At 37.2% G+C, this 20,172-nt stretch overlaps 1 protein-coding gene across 1 annotated transcript in view; it reads right to left on the bottom strand.

The window, feature by feature from the left end:
- The window catches only part of brinp2 (bone morphogenetic protein/retinoic acid inducible neural-specific 2), a 203,529-nt gene that overhangs the window by 84,380 nt on the left and 98,977 nt on the right, over nucleotides 1-20,172 (bottom strand). The window lies entirely within an intron of this gene.

Below are 20,172 nucleotides of genomic sequence, written 5' to 3'. Positions count from 1 at the left end.
ATTATGCAAATAGCAGCAGAAAAGTACAGATCCACCTCATCTGCATAAATGTGCTGGCAAAACAAGGGGCGTTCAATATTTGCACATTATGTATGAATTCTCTCCAAACAAAATACCAGCAGAGACACACTGTTTTCCCATGAGTGCTCTTACACACACACACACACACACACACACACACACACACACACACACACACACACACAGTGGAAGATTTGCAGAGGGAGGTGCATTGTCTCAGTTTTACACTGGCTGCTCTAACAGTGTCTTTGTGGTCCATTGTATAACAAAACTAGACTGTAATTATGTTGTTGACAGCATTGTGGCTACAACAGTAGACATACAACAGACCAGTCTCTTAATAATACACACTAAATATACATAGGGTCATTCAGATGCTACCACAGTAGCACCAGCGATAAACATAATTAGTTTATATTGGTGTATTGCACATTAGTCTTCAACAGTGAGCTCAGATTTGTAACCATTGAGAACAAACCATGACAAAGCTTCCCTCAGAAGAAATGGCCGCGGGAGCATATGGTCAACCCAGCGCTTCATTAGGAGGTTCATTCTCACATAGTGCACCAATTAATGTCTGAAGTCTGGCCACAGCCCCGGTGCAGTTTGAACAAGATATCATTAACTCCGGCCACATTGTTCTTTCATGAAAGCAGGGCAACTCGGAGAAAGTGGGTCTCGGGGTACAGCTTGGAGCTGTAAGCAAAAACCTCGGTAAAAAACAAACAGACTGAGAACACAAGCAAGTGCTACATTAACCTTTACTTTCTCACGCCCTCTGTTTGTTGCTCTGTGGTGTGTAGCCATTAGTCGGCTCACATCCGCTTCCACTTAGATTATTATCATTATTATTCATGTAGTAAATAGTAATAAAACAAAGTATCAGTAATATCAGTACTGCATTATATATAAGTTTTTATCTTGATCCTCTCTTTTCTATCTGTATATATGAAATGTTTAACATGCATCTAGGTTAAGCCCTGCTCTATTGAAATGAATATGCTTATAAAATAATTACAAAAGAAACAAGTCAGCGAAAGTTAGCTAACTGCAAATGATTGTGGCAGAAAGATTCATAAAATGTAAAAAATAATATTTTATTTCATAACAAACCATTTTAAGAGTTTCTTTTTAATAGTATTCTGGCATTGTCCTTGTGCAGCTTTTTTAAAATTGAAATATAATAAGAGATTCATAATAATAGTCATAATTCATAATAATTGTTCATCTCAGTGTATGCTTTGCTATGATTTTTATAAAGTTGAATACATTTACATCATAATGGTGTGTCTTAACATAACTTTACAAATCTAGATCCAAAGCCACCAACTAGCAGAGAACAGTGGAATTATTCTGATTAGTGAACATAATTGCGTATTAATAAACTAGTAAAAAGAGAAATTTGATTTATCTTTTTTTTAGCCAACCTTATACTTAACAATTAGAAAAGTATCTAATTTTATATAGCACCATTTGTACAGAATAATGCAAATCAAAGTGCTTTACTGAGGCGTATAGAAAAGGGAAAATTGTAGGTAACTGACTTGCAGAAAAATGCAATTGAAGTCAATTTCATTAAAACTATAAATTTTTTCTTCATTTGAAAAAACGTTAAAAAAATATTATGTGCGTTACCAATTCACATAATCTAAATAAGTTGGTCAAACAAATCTTTTCTTTCAGTGAACTTATCATTGCATTCCAAAACTTTTACAAGATTTAAATGAAACAAAAAGTCCAAAGTCATTTCAACTGCAATGCTTTGCACAAATATAGCTGTTCTATTTCTAGCAGCAGTTCCATGACAAATATCCTAAATTAAAGGTCAATTTCATTTAAATGCGCCAAACTATAACAATTAGTCTGCAGCTATCACATGCATCAGTGGGCATTAGTTTTAGTTTAGTATTTAGTCCAGCGAGTCACAGGACGGCAGCCAGTAGCTGCACACTGATTAACTGGGGCTGATTTAGACTGATGTGTTTTCTGAGCACTCTACAGTGACTGAGCACGGGGAGGCAGAGCTGACGGCGACGGGCCGGAAAGCAAAGAAGAGCGGTGCATCATTTACTTTTCTCCTTGCCTCGCTCTCTAAGAGTTAATGGTGAGACTGGTGGCTGACTATTTGGTTAATGATGATAGATGGTGTTAATTAAAAGGTTTTAGCACAGCGCTGATTGCACCTGCAGCGGTGCACTTGATTTCGCTGAAGCAGAGGCCTATTTTAATAGAAAAAGAAGGTAAAAAAAAAAAAACTCTACATATGCAGGAATTTCCCATGGATGTTCTTCCTGGCAGCATGTTGGAAAATTACACCTGGATGTTATTAGATGTCAGATAGAAAGAGTCCAGTGGCCGGCTGGGTGGATTTATTTGCCAAACATTTCACATCAGTGCAGCTGTGATGAGAGGAGATCCTGTAAAATCAGGCATTTTCTGGATACAGAAGAGTCAATGCAAATGTTTAACTGTACATGTGGTTTCATGTTATATGTAATATAACATGTTAATTAAATCTGAATGAAATTTAATTAATTAAATCTAAAACTGGGCCTCACTTTCTTCTTCATTGGTTTTTTCTTTCCAAATTATTCATAAGAACTAAATAGTCTACATTATAATTAGTTCCTGACAAATGTAAGTGACATTTTGTCCAGCACTTAGTAGACTTCAGTGCATTTAACCATGAAGCAAGTTCAACTTAATCCGTCTTACTTTTGAGCTATTTGTGTATATGTACTGCAACCCTAAACTTCTCTAGACAGGAGGAGCTGCAGTGCATGTAGAAATACAAATGTCCAAAACAGTTGGACCAGCATTGTACTTTTTGTGTTATGCCATGTCATGCCTCCTGCAAACTTTAACAGCCAATCTGAGTATTTTTAGTAGGTATCTGACACAGACAATCTCTTGTCCTTACAACCCTGGACAATGCCCAAACCATGTAAGATCGTGGTTACCTGACTTACCTAGGTCTCAAAAAGAAATTCTCACATTCTTACTTAGAAATATCAACTTTCGCCATCTAACAAGCACTCCAGTGTCCTCAATTTATCTCTAAACTAATTACAATCAACTTGGTACTTGATAAATGGCTGCTTATATAGCGCTTTTATCCAAAGCGCCTTATACTGTTGCTTGTCATACACTAAATAGAACTTGATCACTCTACTGTTGCTGAATAAAAATCCGAGCTATGATATATGAGATCAGAAAATATGTTTTGCTATGTATGATCTGTATAGTTTTTTGTAAGATTGAGTGAAGTTTGTAGATAAGTTTTGTTGCCCTGTGACACAAAAAATAATTGCATCTAGTTTTATTGTTGTAACATATTGCACCCAGGCAAGAGTGTCTGCATGGGCAAAATTCTCAGAAGCATCACTCCTTAAAATAATATGGTCATAATTTTTATATACCAAACTAAGACTAAGTATGGAGGGTCCTATGGAAGTTTTATTTTATTTGTTTGATTATTATTTCTTTTTTGTTCCTTTATCAGAAGAACAAACTTTTGGAAAGATTTGCATCTTCCATTACTACAAAGTTGTAATAGCTGTAATTGTGCAGTTATTGTTATTTAGAAATTGTTAAAAAAAACACAGTGGCCCAATACAAGGCACATAAAAATGTACAGTAGTGTAAGATTGCTGCCAGAGGACAACTAAAACATTTGAGGTCTAGTCAAGTATAAAGTTGCATTTATTTAATAATAGGAGAAATTTATCATTTTGTGTATTATTTTCTTTATAAAGACCAGTATTGGTTTTATTTGTAATTGCCATGTAGTTGCCATGTGGATGCAGTAATGAAGTCTAAAGAAGTCAACACTGCCAAGAAAAAGAATTGGTTCAATAAATTTTGTGTAATTTTGTGTAAAATGCGACATAATTGTTAGCTCTAAGATGCTAGACATTGTTAAATTAGCAATGGATCTCATCTTGAAGTGAGGTCCTGTTTATTTTCTTGTTGGCACTGCAGGAATGCAGTTCTCCATGATTTGCCCACTATATGCTTTCATCAGACCCCAATCTTCTTCATACCTTAAAGAAAAGTCCAGCAGTATATTGCTAATTTAAAATCAAGCTGTTTCTATTTTCACTGCCACGAAGCTGGTGTTGTCAGTGTTACAAAATGAGTTCTGCTTTGAATGAGACCTATTGGCTTTAGGTGTTCATGGGGGCAGATAATAAATGAGAGAGTTTGCAAATAAATAAAAAATAATAATAATGCGGTGACAAAGGCAGTGAGAGCATGGGGAAAAAAGACAAAGAGAATTGCATGTTCAGTTCACTGTCGGCACCTCTGCATGAAGTTTGTTTGGTTGTTCCGAGCTTTGAGTCATGATGAAAGGTTGGCGGGGCTCAAAGTGAAGAGAGCTGAAACTTTATAATGAGCTGTTTCACCTGAATCAGGTACAGTCTCACCTATTAATAAAAAGTGACCCACATACTATTTCTGGCCATTTATGGAGTTTGTGGTTGGTGGAGAGTGCAACCTTTAAGTTTCTCCATGAAAATTGTGCTTCACTGCACACAACCAATCTTCCATGGAAATGAGCCTTGATCCACAACAAAAGAGTAGCAACTTTCTATTTCATTTAAAGAGTTAGTATTAAACTCAGGGGGAGTTGGTGCCTGTTGTAGCATAGTAAACAAATACAAAAATAAAATTAGTGGGGGAGAAAATAGCATATAATGTATTGTGACAGCTTTTGAAATTACTTTAAGAACATTACAAAATATATTTTTTTTATATTTCTAGCCAGAATAATCTATCTCCCAATGCATTCATCCGGTGTTTATCTGCTCTATTTCTGAAAGATTTGTAATTTTGACATGAATGGATTTTAATACTATTCCATTTTAATGTAGATGTAAGTTCCTCAGTGGTAAGTCCTTTTGCATGTTTGAACTCATTGATAATAAATCATACAAACATTCAAATGTAATTAATGCAATCAGTAGCTGACTACCTGAATTCAGTGAATGACCACATTTATCTATCAAGGGATTTTTTTTTTCTTTTTTGATGGCACCGACATATTTCAAGATGACAATGCCAGGATTGATTGAGCTCAATTAGTGAAAGAGTGGTTGGCTATTAGTGGGAGGAAACCTAAATGCTCAACCTAACATTATCACAATGCACTTACAGATAGTACAAATGTTCTTTTAGCATCAGAAGTAACAAAAATAGTCAAGGAGTGTATGAAAAAAGCTATAGTCAAATAGTTTAGAATTGCATTGGTGCAAATGTTTGCATCCTCTTGAATAATTTACTAAAAACTAGCTTTAATTTTAAACAAAGAACATTTCCACGTGCTGAATGTGCATTGAATATTATGTTGATAAATTTTAAAAAAAGTATTATTTTTTTTGCCATTTCAAAATAAGAGGATGCAAACTTTTGCACCCAAATTGTAAATGGTCCAGCTGCTGGGGTTTCATGATCAGGTGCGTTTCCACAGATGATCTGCATTTGAAGTTTGAAGTGAAACAGGTCTGGACATGATGATTCCCAAATTCAGTTTCTAATGATTAGGACCCCTGAACCTTTTAGTAGCCACATAAAATGTATCAAACTGTCTTGTCAAATAGGAAATTCTATTACCCTCACATTGTATGAAGTTTTACTCTTGTGGAAAGGCCGTGTGGGCCGAATCACAAAATCCATTCTCCTGTCCTGAGATGTGACTTCATTAAAACTCCCTCCATCCTTTTGAAAAGCCACTAGAAATAGACCCTCCACCCAGCCTGGAGCGTGGAAGCCAGTGCATGATTTTTTATGACATCTGAGTTGCTCCCACCAGAGTCATTACACTCCTCCTGAAAGGAATTAAACTGGAAGCTTACTTCTAGGGACCTGAAACAGTGATCCTATTATGACAGTTCATGGAGCCTGTGACATGAAGCCGTAGCTAAGGATTATTTGTAGACGTAATTATAGGCTGTATAGCTATAATAGATTTATGATCGATCCAATGGGAGCACAGTAAAGTTTGCTGGGAGTGTTTCAAGTATGTGATGGCCCAGGCTTGATTTTTTTATTATTGAGGGGAAGACAAGCCAATGTGTGGTAATATGAAATTTGCATGGTGTGTCCTGAATCTGTACAAGACATCACCTGCCTACTTAGGAGGCTGGCATATCTAGGTTGAGTGTCTCTGTCAGCTATTTTTAAAATTCGTCATGCCTCAGCTGAATCTTGTTGGCTTAAGACACTGAACTATATATACACAATATGTCAATGACACTGCTGAGATTCTCCATGATTGCAGCAAAGTGAAGGACCCATTTCAATTCTGGCCTTATGTCAGGAAAACGTGTTGAAAGTGTCTGATGCTGCATAATTTGTTATATATGAGACTATAATGTAATAAGGTAATAACCTATTCTTGTGAAGTACAGTTGCTCAAGTGCTATATTCACATATACTTCATGTATATTTGGACTATGAATAAAATGGCTATAATTCCTACAAAGTTCATCAAATATTTTCAATCAAACGCAAGCAGATTTTAATAGTTTTGCTTGTTTAGCTCGACCAAAATGACAGGACCTAAATGCTAAAGTCAAATAGGAGAAAGAAAAGCACTAAATCATCACATCTACACTGGAGATGCTGGCAACTGATCATGTTTGATGGACTAGTATCTAATTACAGCTGAAAATATGACTCCACATGAATGCTAATGTCAGTCTGTGCTGACAGGATGTGTTAATAGGCTGCATTGGTTTTGCTGACACATTTACAAGATAAAAATTTAAGAGGTGATAACAGGTCAGTGGTTGTGTTTTAAGTGGAGTAGAAAGTCAACCTCAGTCATTTAATGCAGCTTTAAAATAATTCAATCTTTACCAGCTATAAGATTAAAACGCTCTTTACATCTTAAAGGTTTATTTTTTTTTCTATTATTGCCTTTGAGTTCACAGTAGAAATCAATTTTCAATTTGCTTTCTATGGTCTTAGTTTAGTCTTAAATGTACATTAATGATTCATTTCATCATTAGGAGTTCAGATGATGTCAGCTGGAGAAGCTCTGGAAAAGCATGTTGACCATAATTAGTAAAGGCATCCTTTACTTGCTTTACTTTGGACTATACAGCACTTAAAGTACTTGTACCTTCATTACCTTTAGTGACACAAATATCAACTCAACCATCTAACTGATGGTATCCCTTCTTTTTGTTAAGCCGATCAGATATCATATCAGCATAAACCCTTTCTTCATCACCTCCATCGCCATGCCAGTAAACTTAAAATTCAGCAAATTTAGTACAACAAAAAACTGAAAACACTTGAAACTGTAAATTCATATATTGACAAAGAGATCCACAACTCCAAATTTATATGACTGCAGGTTGTCTTCCAAGAACATAGAGTACAGTGTCCATGTGCAGAGGAATGTCTCTAGGTACAAGACAAAAGGCAGTGTATCAGGAAGTGTGTACTTTCCCCCTATGAAAAAAATAAATAAATATATATATATATATTTAAAGGAAAAATATATACATACATAAATAAAGCACTGAGAGCCTGTAATATTTGCTCTGCCTTTAGTTATTGGCTTAATATTGTGTTAATTCAATAGCATCAAGCTTATTTAAGTGTTCTCTAATGGTGACTGCAGAGAAAGAGGATTAAATAAAGTTACCCATGAGGATGCGTGACATGCTCTGAATCTGCTCGCCTTCCTACCAGCCTCCCTGTACTAGCATCATGCTGCAGAAATGAAGGAACGGAATTCCTCACTTTGCCTGTTAAATATCTCGTAGCTATTTTCAGACCTGTGCTGTATCCTATCCTATGTTGGTGTGTGTGTGTGTGTGTGTGTGTGTCTGTGTGTGTGTGTCTGTGTGTGTGTGTCTGTGTGTGTGTGTCTGTTTGTGTGTGTGACTGAGGGATGGGAGGCTGATGTGTCCTCCTGTATTTCTCTGCAAAGCTAAAAAAACTAGGTTTGGGGTTTATTAATATTTGTATCCATTCCTCAAGTTCCCAAAAGTGAAAAGCGGTCTATCATTTTAGCATGAGATACCACTTTCTGCATTAAAATCAATTCATGTTAACTGAGAAGGCTTCAATTTGACTGTTTCTTAGACTGAATAATTGTTCTGAAAGAAACTGAGATTAAATGTCTTGGGTATCTTTGACATATAAAGTGCCCTGCCAGTGTTAATTTGTTGAGTCACGCTCTGTCTATCTCTGTGTGGTACTTCTTGGACTTCCCGGTAATACATTTCTGAAAAGGCACAGCTATATGGGCAGTTGCATTATTCATAACTCTTACTGCAAGAGGGAGATTACTTATTGATGTGCATAGGTATCCCCACATCACACAGTGAGAAAGTTTCCAAACTTGTTATAGATGTGGTGATAGAATTTATGTACTCCAGCATGGTTTCATTGATTACAGCCACATGCACATATTCAATTAAATGGTTTCAGGTATAGACATGGGCAATTAGTAGCTTTTTCTTTTTTGCCCATGTGTGTATTTGTGCAATAATAGCATTAACAATGAACTGGTTAAATACTCACAGGGATATATTTGACAAGCAGCTCTCAGATCTTCGTGCCTCCCTAGCTGCTTCGATTCTGTAATCTATGCAGTAGATACTGCATAGATACAACTTTTTAAATCTTGGCACTGTTGTTCTTACTTCTACTTATTTGCTTCATACATATATGTATAGGTTTAACTGCCAACAAAGTACAGAGAATACAATTCAGATGCTTTGGGGCATATTGCAGGATTTTTCTTAAAAACTAGAGGTTGTGAGACAAAGTATGCAAAGTGAACTTTTATAAGAGACATTGTGAGGTTTATGAGGTACATAGATGGATACTGAGTGGAAGAAAGTTACAGTGACGGCATTACGTTTTGTTTTGTTTTTCAGAAAGACTGATAACAGAAATGTTAAGTGGCAGTTTCAGTTGAGTTAGAGAAGAACCCAGATCAGAACTTCTGACTCTCTAAAGACATTCCAAAATAGAGATTCTTACATTTTGCTAAGTTCTTTTTGTTGCTTACACAGCATTTAGCATTCCAGTTTTAAAGACACTGTGCTTTCTGCTCTCTGGTAACATTTTTGCTACAATCTCGCACAACTTGCCGTTTAATATGGACTGTCCCTATGAAATTAATAAATAAAATAAAATATTTTAATGCCGGAAACTGCATCTGGCTTTCGAGCTTTCAGTTGTTGTGTGTCAAGGACAACAAGTAATGATTATGGTAACAGATTTGTTTTCTAGACAAAAAGTTGTTTGGTCATAAAAGTGATGCTGAGAATCTAAAAAAGCTGCAGCAATGTGAATTTTAGAAATAGGTGGTTAAACTGGTTAGGGTTGGGGAGAAGGTCATAACCCAAAGAGTGTCTGACCTTATCTTCGTCTGCCTTTGTGTAATTGTAGATTGGACTGGCCTCAAAAACACAATGTAAGTAAAACTTGTCTCTCCTTCACCTTTACTCAGAAAGCTGCGTATCTGCTTTTACACAGATGTTAATGCAGTGATGGCCACGGTTTCTTACAAGATAAGGTGTGAATGCTATCTGTTTTTCATGTCTACTCAGAGCAGATTGCTTTATCTCTTCATAAACAAATAATACAGGATATAATCATGCATTCACTGACACTCATTCTGTTTCCTCTGTGTCACTCTTTCTCCAAAACATTCTCAGTAGTCCACTTAAAATGTCCCCATTTCATCTCTTCTCTCTCCTGCCACTGTGCCACTTAAATATACCCTGTCAGAAAGTCTAAATTGCCTTGTCAGAAAATGAAATAATTCAGCCCGTGGACTAAAGCAACAGACATAAGGCCGATCTACTTATTTTGTAAAGAGCCAATTTCATCATACACGACACACTCTGAGCTCGACCAACCAAGTCCCCCGCTTCACTTAGCGAATGGAGACTAAATGTTGGAGTTCAAATAGACCCATGAGAGTGCACAAGTACTAAGGTTATTCCAATTTATACTGAATAACCCTGAAGTCATTTTCCCTCAGAGAATCACCGGAACTAAAAAGAATGTGCATGTGTGGGTTTACCAGCTGGTATGAAATAATGCACACAATCAGAATGCACAGTGCTTATACTCCCATCCCATGGCTCTTACTATTGCTGTTGACTGCGTCCTGGTGTAAACTTATTTTGACAACGCATTTATACTGTATACTGAACATAGAAGTGCACACTTGTGAGCATGAGGACCTATTAAAATCCAATTCTGATGCACTTATACGGGGTGAACATTGTCTGCTGCCCTTGTGCCACCAAGGGCCGAGCAACATGACAGTTGGAAGATGATGATGGCAGCGTTGATTAATGCAACTCCCTTCTAGTATGAGGCATCAGCTCTTTTAATACTTCCAAACTGACACAGTGCTCAATAAAATACAATATATGCAATATATAATGTGAGTTCAGTAGATTATTATTATTAGTTTCTTGGTCTTTAGTTGTTTTAGCTCGAGGGAAGAGACACGCCAAGCTGAAATCAAAGAACTTGAGGTGATGAAGGCCGACTGCTGTGCTTCCATACCGGCAGGTGGCGGCCTGAATTTATTATTACAAAATAGGGAAAGTGATACGTATGACTGTGGATATAATCAGTTAGTCTTAATTTTATTCAACCTAGATGTTATATGCAGATAGATGATAAATTACATGAAAACGCGCACACACGTACGTCATTATTACAGTATAGCAACCACGTGTGCCACGTTGTGTTGCGATCATCATTAAGGCACACAATGTCTAGCACTAGAGAAAAACCCTGGTCCCCTGTGAGTCTTGTATCTTGTTGTACCATCCAACACCCTGTCCACCTCCCTAGGAGACTCTTTCACTTCAGATTCTACGACCTTATGTCATCTATGTTGGGGTTTCCACAAGCTGGCATATGAGATAAATATGAAAAATAAGAAGAGCCTTCTGTGTGTGCCCTCAACATCATCTTTTCTCTTGTGCACAGATTTGCTAAGCTAAACAGCCAATCAGAGTCCTCTCTCTCAATGTAATTAAACTAAGTTAGCAGTTGCCAGCTGTTATTGGAAATAAGCAACAAAATGATGAAATCTGTAAAAGGTCAAGTGGAAAGGCTGAAAGGTGAACGGCAGTGTGGGGTCATGATACTTTAGTTAGTTACATCAACAGATTTTTTTATCAATATAAAAATAATGACTGATGACGTTACTATTAAGCAAGAGAGGTGCAAGGCTGACTTTAATGTCCTGAACCTGAAAACTAAGTATAGGAACTATCAATATTTCTCCAATGAAGGACACTAACGATGGACAAACTCCTTTATGAAAAACATTAGTTTGCATATAAATGTACACATCGAAAATATCTCGATAACAAATTTGAGCGTATAAAAACAAATTACAGAACATTTGTTTCTGCCATATCTGCATCGCATTTGGTGGAATTACACCCTCACTTTCCATTAGCATGCAGCCAAAGCTCCGCAATTCTCGTGGACCAAAGTGTACCCGACAATGCATCTTGCAGCTTCTTAGAAGCCGCCGAAAGTTGGACGCTGTGGCAGTTTGCTTGTTTCCATTAGTTTGCCAGTTCCCAGTGTGCTAAACATTAGGCGTGTTGCCAAACAACACAATGTGGTAGAACTAACTGGTTCTTAGCACAACCTGGCCACCGTCTGCTCTTATCCATATGGTCAATTTGTCTTCTCTTCTCACTCCGAAGGGAAAACAAATGAGTGCACGCATAGATATGCACACAGTTTTCCATTCTCCAGACACAGTAATGCCCTCCTGCCTCTCTTTTTAACCACTGCATTTTATCTTGCTCTTTTGTCTTGTTCTTACCTCCCTTCCTGTCCATATTTTTCTCCCTGCTCCTACTCCTACCTCAGAGTCTCCCTCCATCTTTCTCCCTTGCACAGGTGATATTTAGACACCCTCAGCTGTCTTTTTGCATTTTGCTGCTTGTGAAACAGCAGACAAAATATTTTCAGTTGCTCTGTAAGCTGTTTGGCTTTCACTATCTCAAGTTTATTCTATGCAGAAATTTGTCTGTTGATCATGAGAGCAGAGCATAGTCCTGAACAAAGCGGACATAATGTAGCAAAATCATGATTTCAGCAATAAGTTAAGGCCAGACATCAAAGGAAGACCAGAAAAATCCATTTTTATTTTTATTTTTCTGGCTAGTGAAGGCAGTCACTGTGCTTGTTTCCATGGTAGCTTATGGAAAAAGAAAATTATAATGTTAGCGATACAATCCTGCCCCAACGGGATGGCTTCAACTCTACAGTATAAAAATCATCACCATAATTGGATTTGTTTGGCATACTTGCTGAAACATTTAAGACCGAGTGTAAAAACTGATGTCACAGGGATCATGTATTCATATATTTTGCTGATTGCCAGATCATGAGTCATTCTGCATCAAGATACAGCAGGAAGCTAAAATTTGTCACCCTCCTTGTATAATGCTGCGAAAATAAAATAAAATGCCAGCAAACATGGCAACAATGTGAAATACCAACTGGGTTTTTTTTCTTTTAATTTTCAGACTATGGTTGCCATTGGTTATATACAAAAGAGCGAAAGTTCAACATGTTTCTCCAACAAAAAACAAAAAAAAGAACGAACTGTGTAATTCTGCTCAGTTAAACAGTGTAACATGGGGTTTGTTAAAGGCCATGGCAGACTAATTCAGCAGATTTTCCAAAAAGTGTTTGTGAGTGAAGAAACTAATGAAAATGTTGCTGGATTACAGACAGAAACAGAGTTAGATGAGAGGCAGCCAAATTGAAACTGGCAACTAACCATCTAAAGAGGCAACTTTAATGGTAATGATGTGTACAGCATGTACTCATCCTCCACCTCCAACTAAGAAGCAGAGCAGAACAAACAGTCCTGACTGTTCCTGGAAATGGATCAACTGTGGGAAAAACATGTATACAGATGGTATGAAATCATCGCCTTGACAAGACATATTTCTCTGTTTCTGGCTGAAAAACACCTTGATGATGTCATCTGAAATAAAAAACTAGGAAATTTTTAAGTCGCAGGGATTTTTAGTACTGTACATCCACAGATGTTTCATAAACTAGAACAACAACAATCAAATGAAAAATATGTTGAATTACTCTTTCATTTGAACATTTTAAGTGCAAGTTGATCCAACATGTTCTCATGCCACAGCATCAGATCACAACAGGTACTCACTGCGTAACTATATCGGAAGAAGCAATTATTAAATCGCAAATGTCTTGAGCGGAACCCCAGTTTCCTATAGGAAAGTCCTGTGTCCTGTTGCTTGTTACTTTCCACTTTCCATGTCATTGCTTAAAGCGAAAAACCAGAATTTCCACTGTACTTGACTGAAAGCACAGTGCATCTCTTACCAATGCAAAAAGGTCCATTCACCATCAAATTATAAGGCCAGAGAACTGGACGAAGCAGCACCTTTTGTCGCTGTGAGTATGACAACAAAAAGCTTGGTCAGATGCCTTAAAGACTTCACTTTTCAACTTAGTTTAGGCTGTAAATATATATTTAATGCTTCCAAATGTCCATGTGACTTCCCTGTATTTAAATATTTTTCTGCTTTTAGCTGAGAAACTCATCCAGATGACATCAAGTTTTTCCATCATTAGGAGTTCACATATTATCAACTGTAAAGGTTTTTAAAAAGCAGGTTTATAACATTTACCACCATAGTGTGAGCAACAATATGACATCTGAACTAAAGGTTCCTTCAAGTGATGTCATCTGGAGGCATTTCTCAGAGAGATATTTATATATATATAAAATATATAAAATTTAGCACAAACAGAGTCATGTAAAATGATGTAGCAGGATTCTCTGATTTGGTGAAGCGATACAAACTCTGTTTTAAAGTATTATTTTGTGTATGTGTTTATATTGCCCTCTCACAGAGACAAGCTTTCTCCATATATGGTAGAATCACACACTGGCGACTCTTCACTGACTCGTCCAGTGTGTGAGTAGATTGACATCTAATCAAGCAGATCACAACCACCTGAGTGGGTTTGTGTCTTTATATAGCTGCAGGTTCCACTGTGTGCTGCTCAGGTGCTAAACCAGCTTTGTTAGAACCAAGTGATTTGTCATTTCAGCACTTTTTATTATACAAAAAAAAAAAAACATGACCCAGTGCTTTAATACAGCATATAGGTAGTAATGACATTTACTTAAGCCACATTAGGTGATTTTAATGTATGAGCCAAGGAACACTTTAGTTACATTAGTGAGAGCCTGTAGTTTTCCTGTTAGAGTTTGAAGTGAAGGTAAATAAATGGAACTTAGGAAAAGTAAAAACTGGAAGACTCATTACTCCACCCCAGCTCTGCCTCTTGGCTTTTGTCCATCTACATATTTTCTCATTTTCCTCTGTTTAAAATTCATTAGAGAAACCCCTTCTGGTTGAAGCTGGCTTTTCAACCCCTTCTACTCACGGCATGATGCCAATCTCTAATCAGCAGGTTCTTTATTAACTCAATCAACTGCAGCAATGCTGTTCTGGCCACCAGTTCTGTTCTGCCAACAGCTCAACACAATTTTTTTTTTTTTTTCTCAGAATGAACTTGGGACTTTTTTGTTCTGACCCAAGAGTGTGCCCCTCTGTGATGTGTCTGTATCGAGTTCAACTCCACAATAGTGGAGTGTTCATGATTGTATTAAAACAAAATAAGTTCTTTTAAAAATGAGAAATACAAGTAAAACTTAAACATGTCACAAGTGTTAGTTTTTGTGACTTTTACATCAGAATCAACACACTGAGGAATACTAAGGCCGAGCCTGCTTCTGGAAATTAGCAATGATTATTTTTTATTTATTTTTTGTTATCCAAAATCCAGTTAATACTTATTAACTGACTGCAACATTTTTTAAAATACAATATGTGTTATACTTAACCTTGTTTCAGGAACTTCTCAATCCACAAACTAGGTCGTCATTCAAGTCTGTCAAGTTTAAAGACTTTAATTTACATTTATATGACATAAAACTAGCAAACTTTACATAACAGTGTCCTCTAGAGTGCACATTTACCACGCTGTATTTTCTGCAACTATGGTTATCACTCAGTTTAAATAAAGTTGTACTAGTGTTAAGTAGTGGCACAGGCCGCTGTTTCCACTACGATAGCTGGGCCCAGCATTGGGTGGTAGGTACCTGCTCCACATGCTAGCAGGCTCAGTGGGTCATTATCATGCAATGATGCAATGTCATATAGTTTGTAGCACAAAAGACATGCTTTTGGTTCAGTTCAGGAACAAAAAACAAGTTGGTTAGAGTTAGAGAAAGATTGTGCAAGCTCTACACAGACAGGCTGCAGCAGGCAGTTTGGGATTCAAACTGGGGACCTTGTAGCTTTGAGCGAGAAGGGCTAACCTCTCCAGCGTAATGCCATCCATCATCAGAACTTCTTTGCTTTATACCACACCAACCATGAACAGCATCTTTATGCAAAAAACCATCTGACGATGTATGGACAGAAAAATCAGCTTTAGTGGAAATCTGTAAACATGACCAAAGTGTGGGTTGGGCTTGTGTGGGAGATGAAGACAGAGTTTTATTCAGAAAACCTAATCTTTTGATGATGAAAAAAGAGAGAAATTTTGCTCAAATTTCCATTCCATCAGTGTTGTGTCTAACGTAATCTTCTTTGACGGAAAGCTCTTTTTGATGTTTCATTGTCTGTGCAGCTCAACGTTCCTTTTCTCTCAATCCTTTCTTTCACACACACGCGCACACACACAAAGATATTGAGGGCTATGATTGTGTGTTCATAACGTATGTGTGTGCCCCGATGGTTCTCAAAGGGACTTGGTAAAGCATACCTCTACATTTTGCACTAGGTCCTAGTGGGAATCTATCCATATAAGGCAGGAAGTGTAGTTTCCACAACTAAATCCCCACTCAACTCCCCATACAACTTTATGTTTAGTCTGTATTTTAGTTTTGTGAGTTCATTACACATTTGCAAGGTTGGGATTTTCAAATGTTCACTTCTCTAGTTTGGCTCTCAAGCCCGATGTCATACAAAATTACACAAACAATGCATTTAAATTTAATAATTGTGCAATTACATACAGTTGCTTTTCTTTAGCCTTTTGAAAAAAAATACTTGGTTTATTAATTAACTTCAATCCAGCATCAAAAAGATAAGAAGCCTTGCCCTTTTAACAAGTGCTGTATTCAAACATAACATTACACACATTACTCGTTTTCAGTGACCTTTTTAAGTCTGCGAGGGCAAGGTTTACAGTGCCATACTCCTTTTAAAGTTCTTTGTAAACTTTAGATTTCAATTCAACTTTATATAGCGCCAATTCACAATAAAGTAATCTCAAGGCACTTTACAGAATAAAGTCAAGACTATAAAGATGTATAGAGCACCCAACAATCCACCCCTTGAGCAAGCCCCAGGCAACAGTGAAGAGTAAAAACTCCCTTTAATGGGGGAAACCTCGAGCAGAACCAAGCTCAGGGTGGGCGGCCATCTGCCTTGACCAGTTGGGGTGAGTGGAAAGTAGAGAGAGAAATGAAAAGAGCAAGAAAAAGCAACAACAAAACATCGGGCAGGTTAGTAGGACATGTAGCTGCACACTGGAAAACACATAACTTCAAGCTGGGGACAAGTGCAGTAAATACAGAGAGAGGGGGACAGAGAAGGAGAAAGACAACTATGGAAGAAAACACACAGAGTTGATGTCATACAATGGTGACAATTGTGGTTTGTGAGGAGAGAAGAGAGGGACAAGAGGAGTAAAGGTGTCAGTGCATCGGGGGTAGGGTCCCACAGCAGTTTAAGCATATAGCAGCATAACTATAACTAACTATAAACTTTATTAAAGAGGAAGGTTGGGAGCTGGTTCCACAGGAGGGGAGCTTGTTAGCTAAAGGCTATCAAGACTTTGTGAGCTGATCAACATGAGAAATATTTATACATTTTTACCAAACCTCTTTTTTTTGACGGAAAATAGTTCACGTTAAAGGTTAATGTGAAACCTTCCTTGCATCTATTTGTACTTATTCACTTTTTAAGGACAAAGTCACTAGTCACTGCTTCATTTTAAACAGGTAATCATTCATTATGGCTTCCTCCCTCAGCAAGATAGGTTTAGTGACTACACTACTCCCTGATGTGACCTCCATCTCCTAAAGAATAGTAGAGAAGTCAGCATCTTGTCACCTTCACGGTAGTGATAGCTGATTTCTGTCCATTATATTTCTATATCAGGACACTTCAGAATTTACTATATTTATCAACGTTTTGTCCTTTTACAAGTTGTGTCCAAATCATTATCTATTTTCCAACGTTCCACTGTAAGTCATTCATTGGATGGAAGTTCCCCTGCTGCTTTCAAAAGCATTAAGTGAGTTTTAAAAATGGAAAAACTACTTCCGTTTACTGAATTTGAGAAAGGAAGTTTGGTCAACTCAGTCTTGAATCATGGGAAGAGATTTTCTTTGTTCTTATATTGAATTTGTGTTAAAGAATCACTTCCTCCTCTGGCATAAAGAAATTCCAGCTGCAGCTGCTTCAGCACATTTGTACACAAACCAGAACAAAGACAACATCTGAGTCTGCTTCCAGTAACTTTTTAAAATTCTGTTGAAGTATCTGTGTGTGGGGACTGAATTCAGCAAGCTTCATAACAATTACCATTCCTTGTATTAATATGAAGAGAAAGAATTTAATGTATATTAAAGACAAAGTAAGTTTCCATCATGAATAAGTTGCTCAAAATACAACAAAGAGTCTCTAAAGAAATCTGCATAAGTCTCAGTGCATGTTCAGAAGTCAAAGTAGTTGTTTAAAAGCTATGAATTGAGCCAAGTACTGCATGGGCATTCATTTATTGAACTCATCGCTGGAGTTTTAAAGCAGTTGTTCAATTATGAACAACTCATGTTTAGAACTTGAATTAGTTGAAATAACATTACATAACGAAGTTTTACAAAGCAGGAGTATTTGCTTCGGTAGAATTTTAATATCCACTGTTTATATTAAGGACAACTGAACTGCTTACCTGAACCATCAAGTGTCCAGTTAAACCAACTGCTCTTTTTATTCATGTTTAGGTTCCAAAATCCTTTCTGGAAATTATTTTCCCCAGCTTTCAACTTAATTAATTTCTGTTTCTAATGTATATGTAAATTAAATGACCTTATCATTGCTCCAAATTTACACTTAAGGTCTGTTTAATTAAGGTTTGAAAAACATTCTCATTTAGACATCTATACATCCAGCTTAACTGTTTATCCACCTTAGGGTCACAGGGGCCTTGGAGCCTATTCCAGCTGTCAATGGGCGACGAGTGGGATACAGCCTGGGCAGGACCCCAGTCTATCTCAGCACCAACACAAAGAGACAAACACAGACGGACAACCATTGCACACATCAGATACTGACGCTTCCTAACGCACCACAACACAAAGAACACCCATGTTTGTGGCCTGTTCAAGCAGCGCTCTAACTTGATGCTCATTTAATTGTGGTATTTTAATGCTAAATGCAGAGCACATGGTGGGAGCTTCATTCAGATGAGTCAGAGAAACACAAGTTGTTGGTATTTTGGCGGAAAATGTGTCTTTCTGATATGTGTATTCTCAGCACAAAATCTGTTTCTGGCTCAGTGTCACTTCACTGCCAGTCTGGTTGTGATTTATTCATCAAGAACAAACCAAATGCTTGGCATAAATGTGTAGCAGCGATATAATATTGGTTGAAATGCAAATAAAGTTTTGATCTAATTGCTTATTACCCATGATGTTTTAAAATCCTTTATTATACAGAAACACTTATAAACCAGCCTTTGTTTATAAGTGACGCGTTTTTTTCTCTTTTTTTTCATAGTCTCATTATACTTAATGAAAAGCTCCTCCTGTTCATCATTTCCTACTAGGCAGCATAAAAGAAGTGTAACTAAATCTGCAGCGTTAAATTCAAGAAATGTTGAGGTCGGTTATGACTTGGTATTCTGGTGTTTCTGTGGAAAACATCAGATTATAGCAGCTCATCGATCCTGTATGACTGCCTGTAATAGTGGAAATTCATATTTTATTCTTTGAACAATAACAATGCAGACGTGTCAGATTTTGAAGACACATTTTAAGGTTTGACAATTAATGATATGAGAAAGTAGAATTAAAACTCAAAGAGCATCTGGTTGATGCAAGATGTTTCATCTGTCTTTATTTATAGTTGACATTTTTACAGTTATTTATTAAGATGAAACAAAATCTAAAATTGATGCTACATTTGTTTATTTGCGAAATACACAGTGCTAACAGGGTTACACCCTCCAAATTTATGTGTGTGGCATTGTGTGACCCACATTTGTTAGAGACACTTGACAATTGTGTTGGTCAAGTAACACACACACATGCACAGCGTGCCTAACAGGCAAGTGCTTCCTGCTGTGCAGGCAGGCCTCCTGACTGTTTCCATCACAGAGCCACAGGCCTGTTTCTGCCCTGCTGCTCTGTCCACGCTAATCTGTCCGTGCCTCTAATGTTGTGGACCACAGCAGAATCCTACACCCCCCCCAACTCGCACTCCATCCACTATCTTGTGTCTCATCAACAGTCAATCTTTCTCAAATCCACCAAACCTAGAAGTGCAAATTAGACAGAACCCCTGTTCCCTGTGTACAAGAACTGCTTGACAGATCCTCTTTGTCATTTCAGACGGATGAAAATTGAAATACAAGTGCGATGTTTCTTTGCAGTGCTATGTTCCTCCACTGCCACATTCAGCCAGATGACACTCCTCTATGCAGGAGTGTAAGCTGATGTGATGTTTGCTTGAATAAATTCCTTGGTAATGGCTGTAGTGAAATGTTTCCTCGGTTTTTAGCTTAACAGATAGATTGAAGTTTTGAAGGTCGGAGGCAGTGACACATTACACACAAAAATAAAATCAGTGGGCATTTCACGTATTAAACCTTTACTTAGTCAATTTAAATCAAAGTAATCTTATTTTAAATAAACAGCTGTACAAACACCATAGGATAGAAGTGCTTTTATACATTTATTACATTTTACTTTTGTGTACTGAATTTGTAGTGAAGGTATCCTCCATTGACAAGAACTGGATGGATGTTGCCAGTATACTGTAAAATACCCAGCATATGTCA

The sequence above is a fragment of the Channa argus genome, chromosome 14 (genome assembly GCF_033026475.1).
Source record: "Channa argus isolate prfri chromosome 14, Channa argus male v1.0, whole genome shotgun sequence".
In the NCBI taxonomy this organism is placed as follows: domain Eukaryota; kingdom Metazoa; phylum Chordata; class Actinopteri; order Anabantiformes; family Channidae; genus Channa; species Channa argus.
This window is presented reverse-complemented; position numbering and strand designations above follow the sequence as displayed.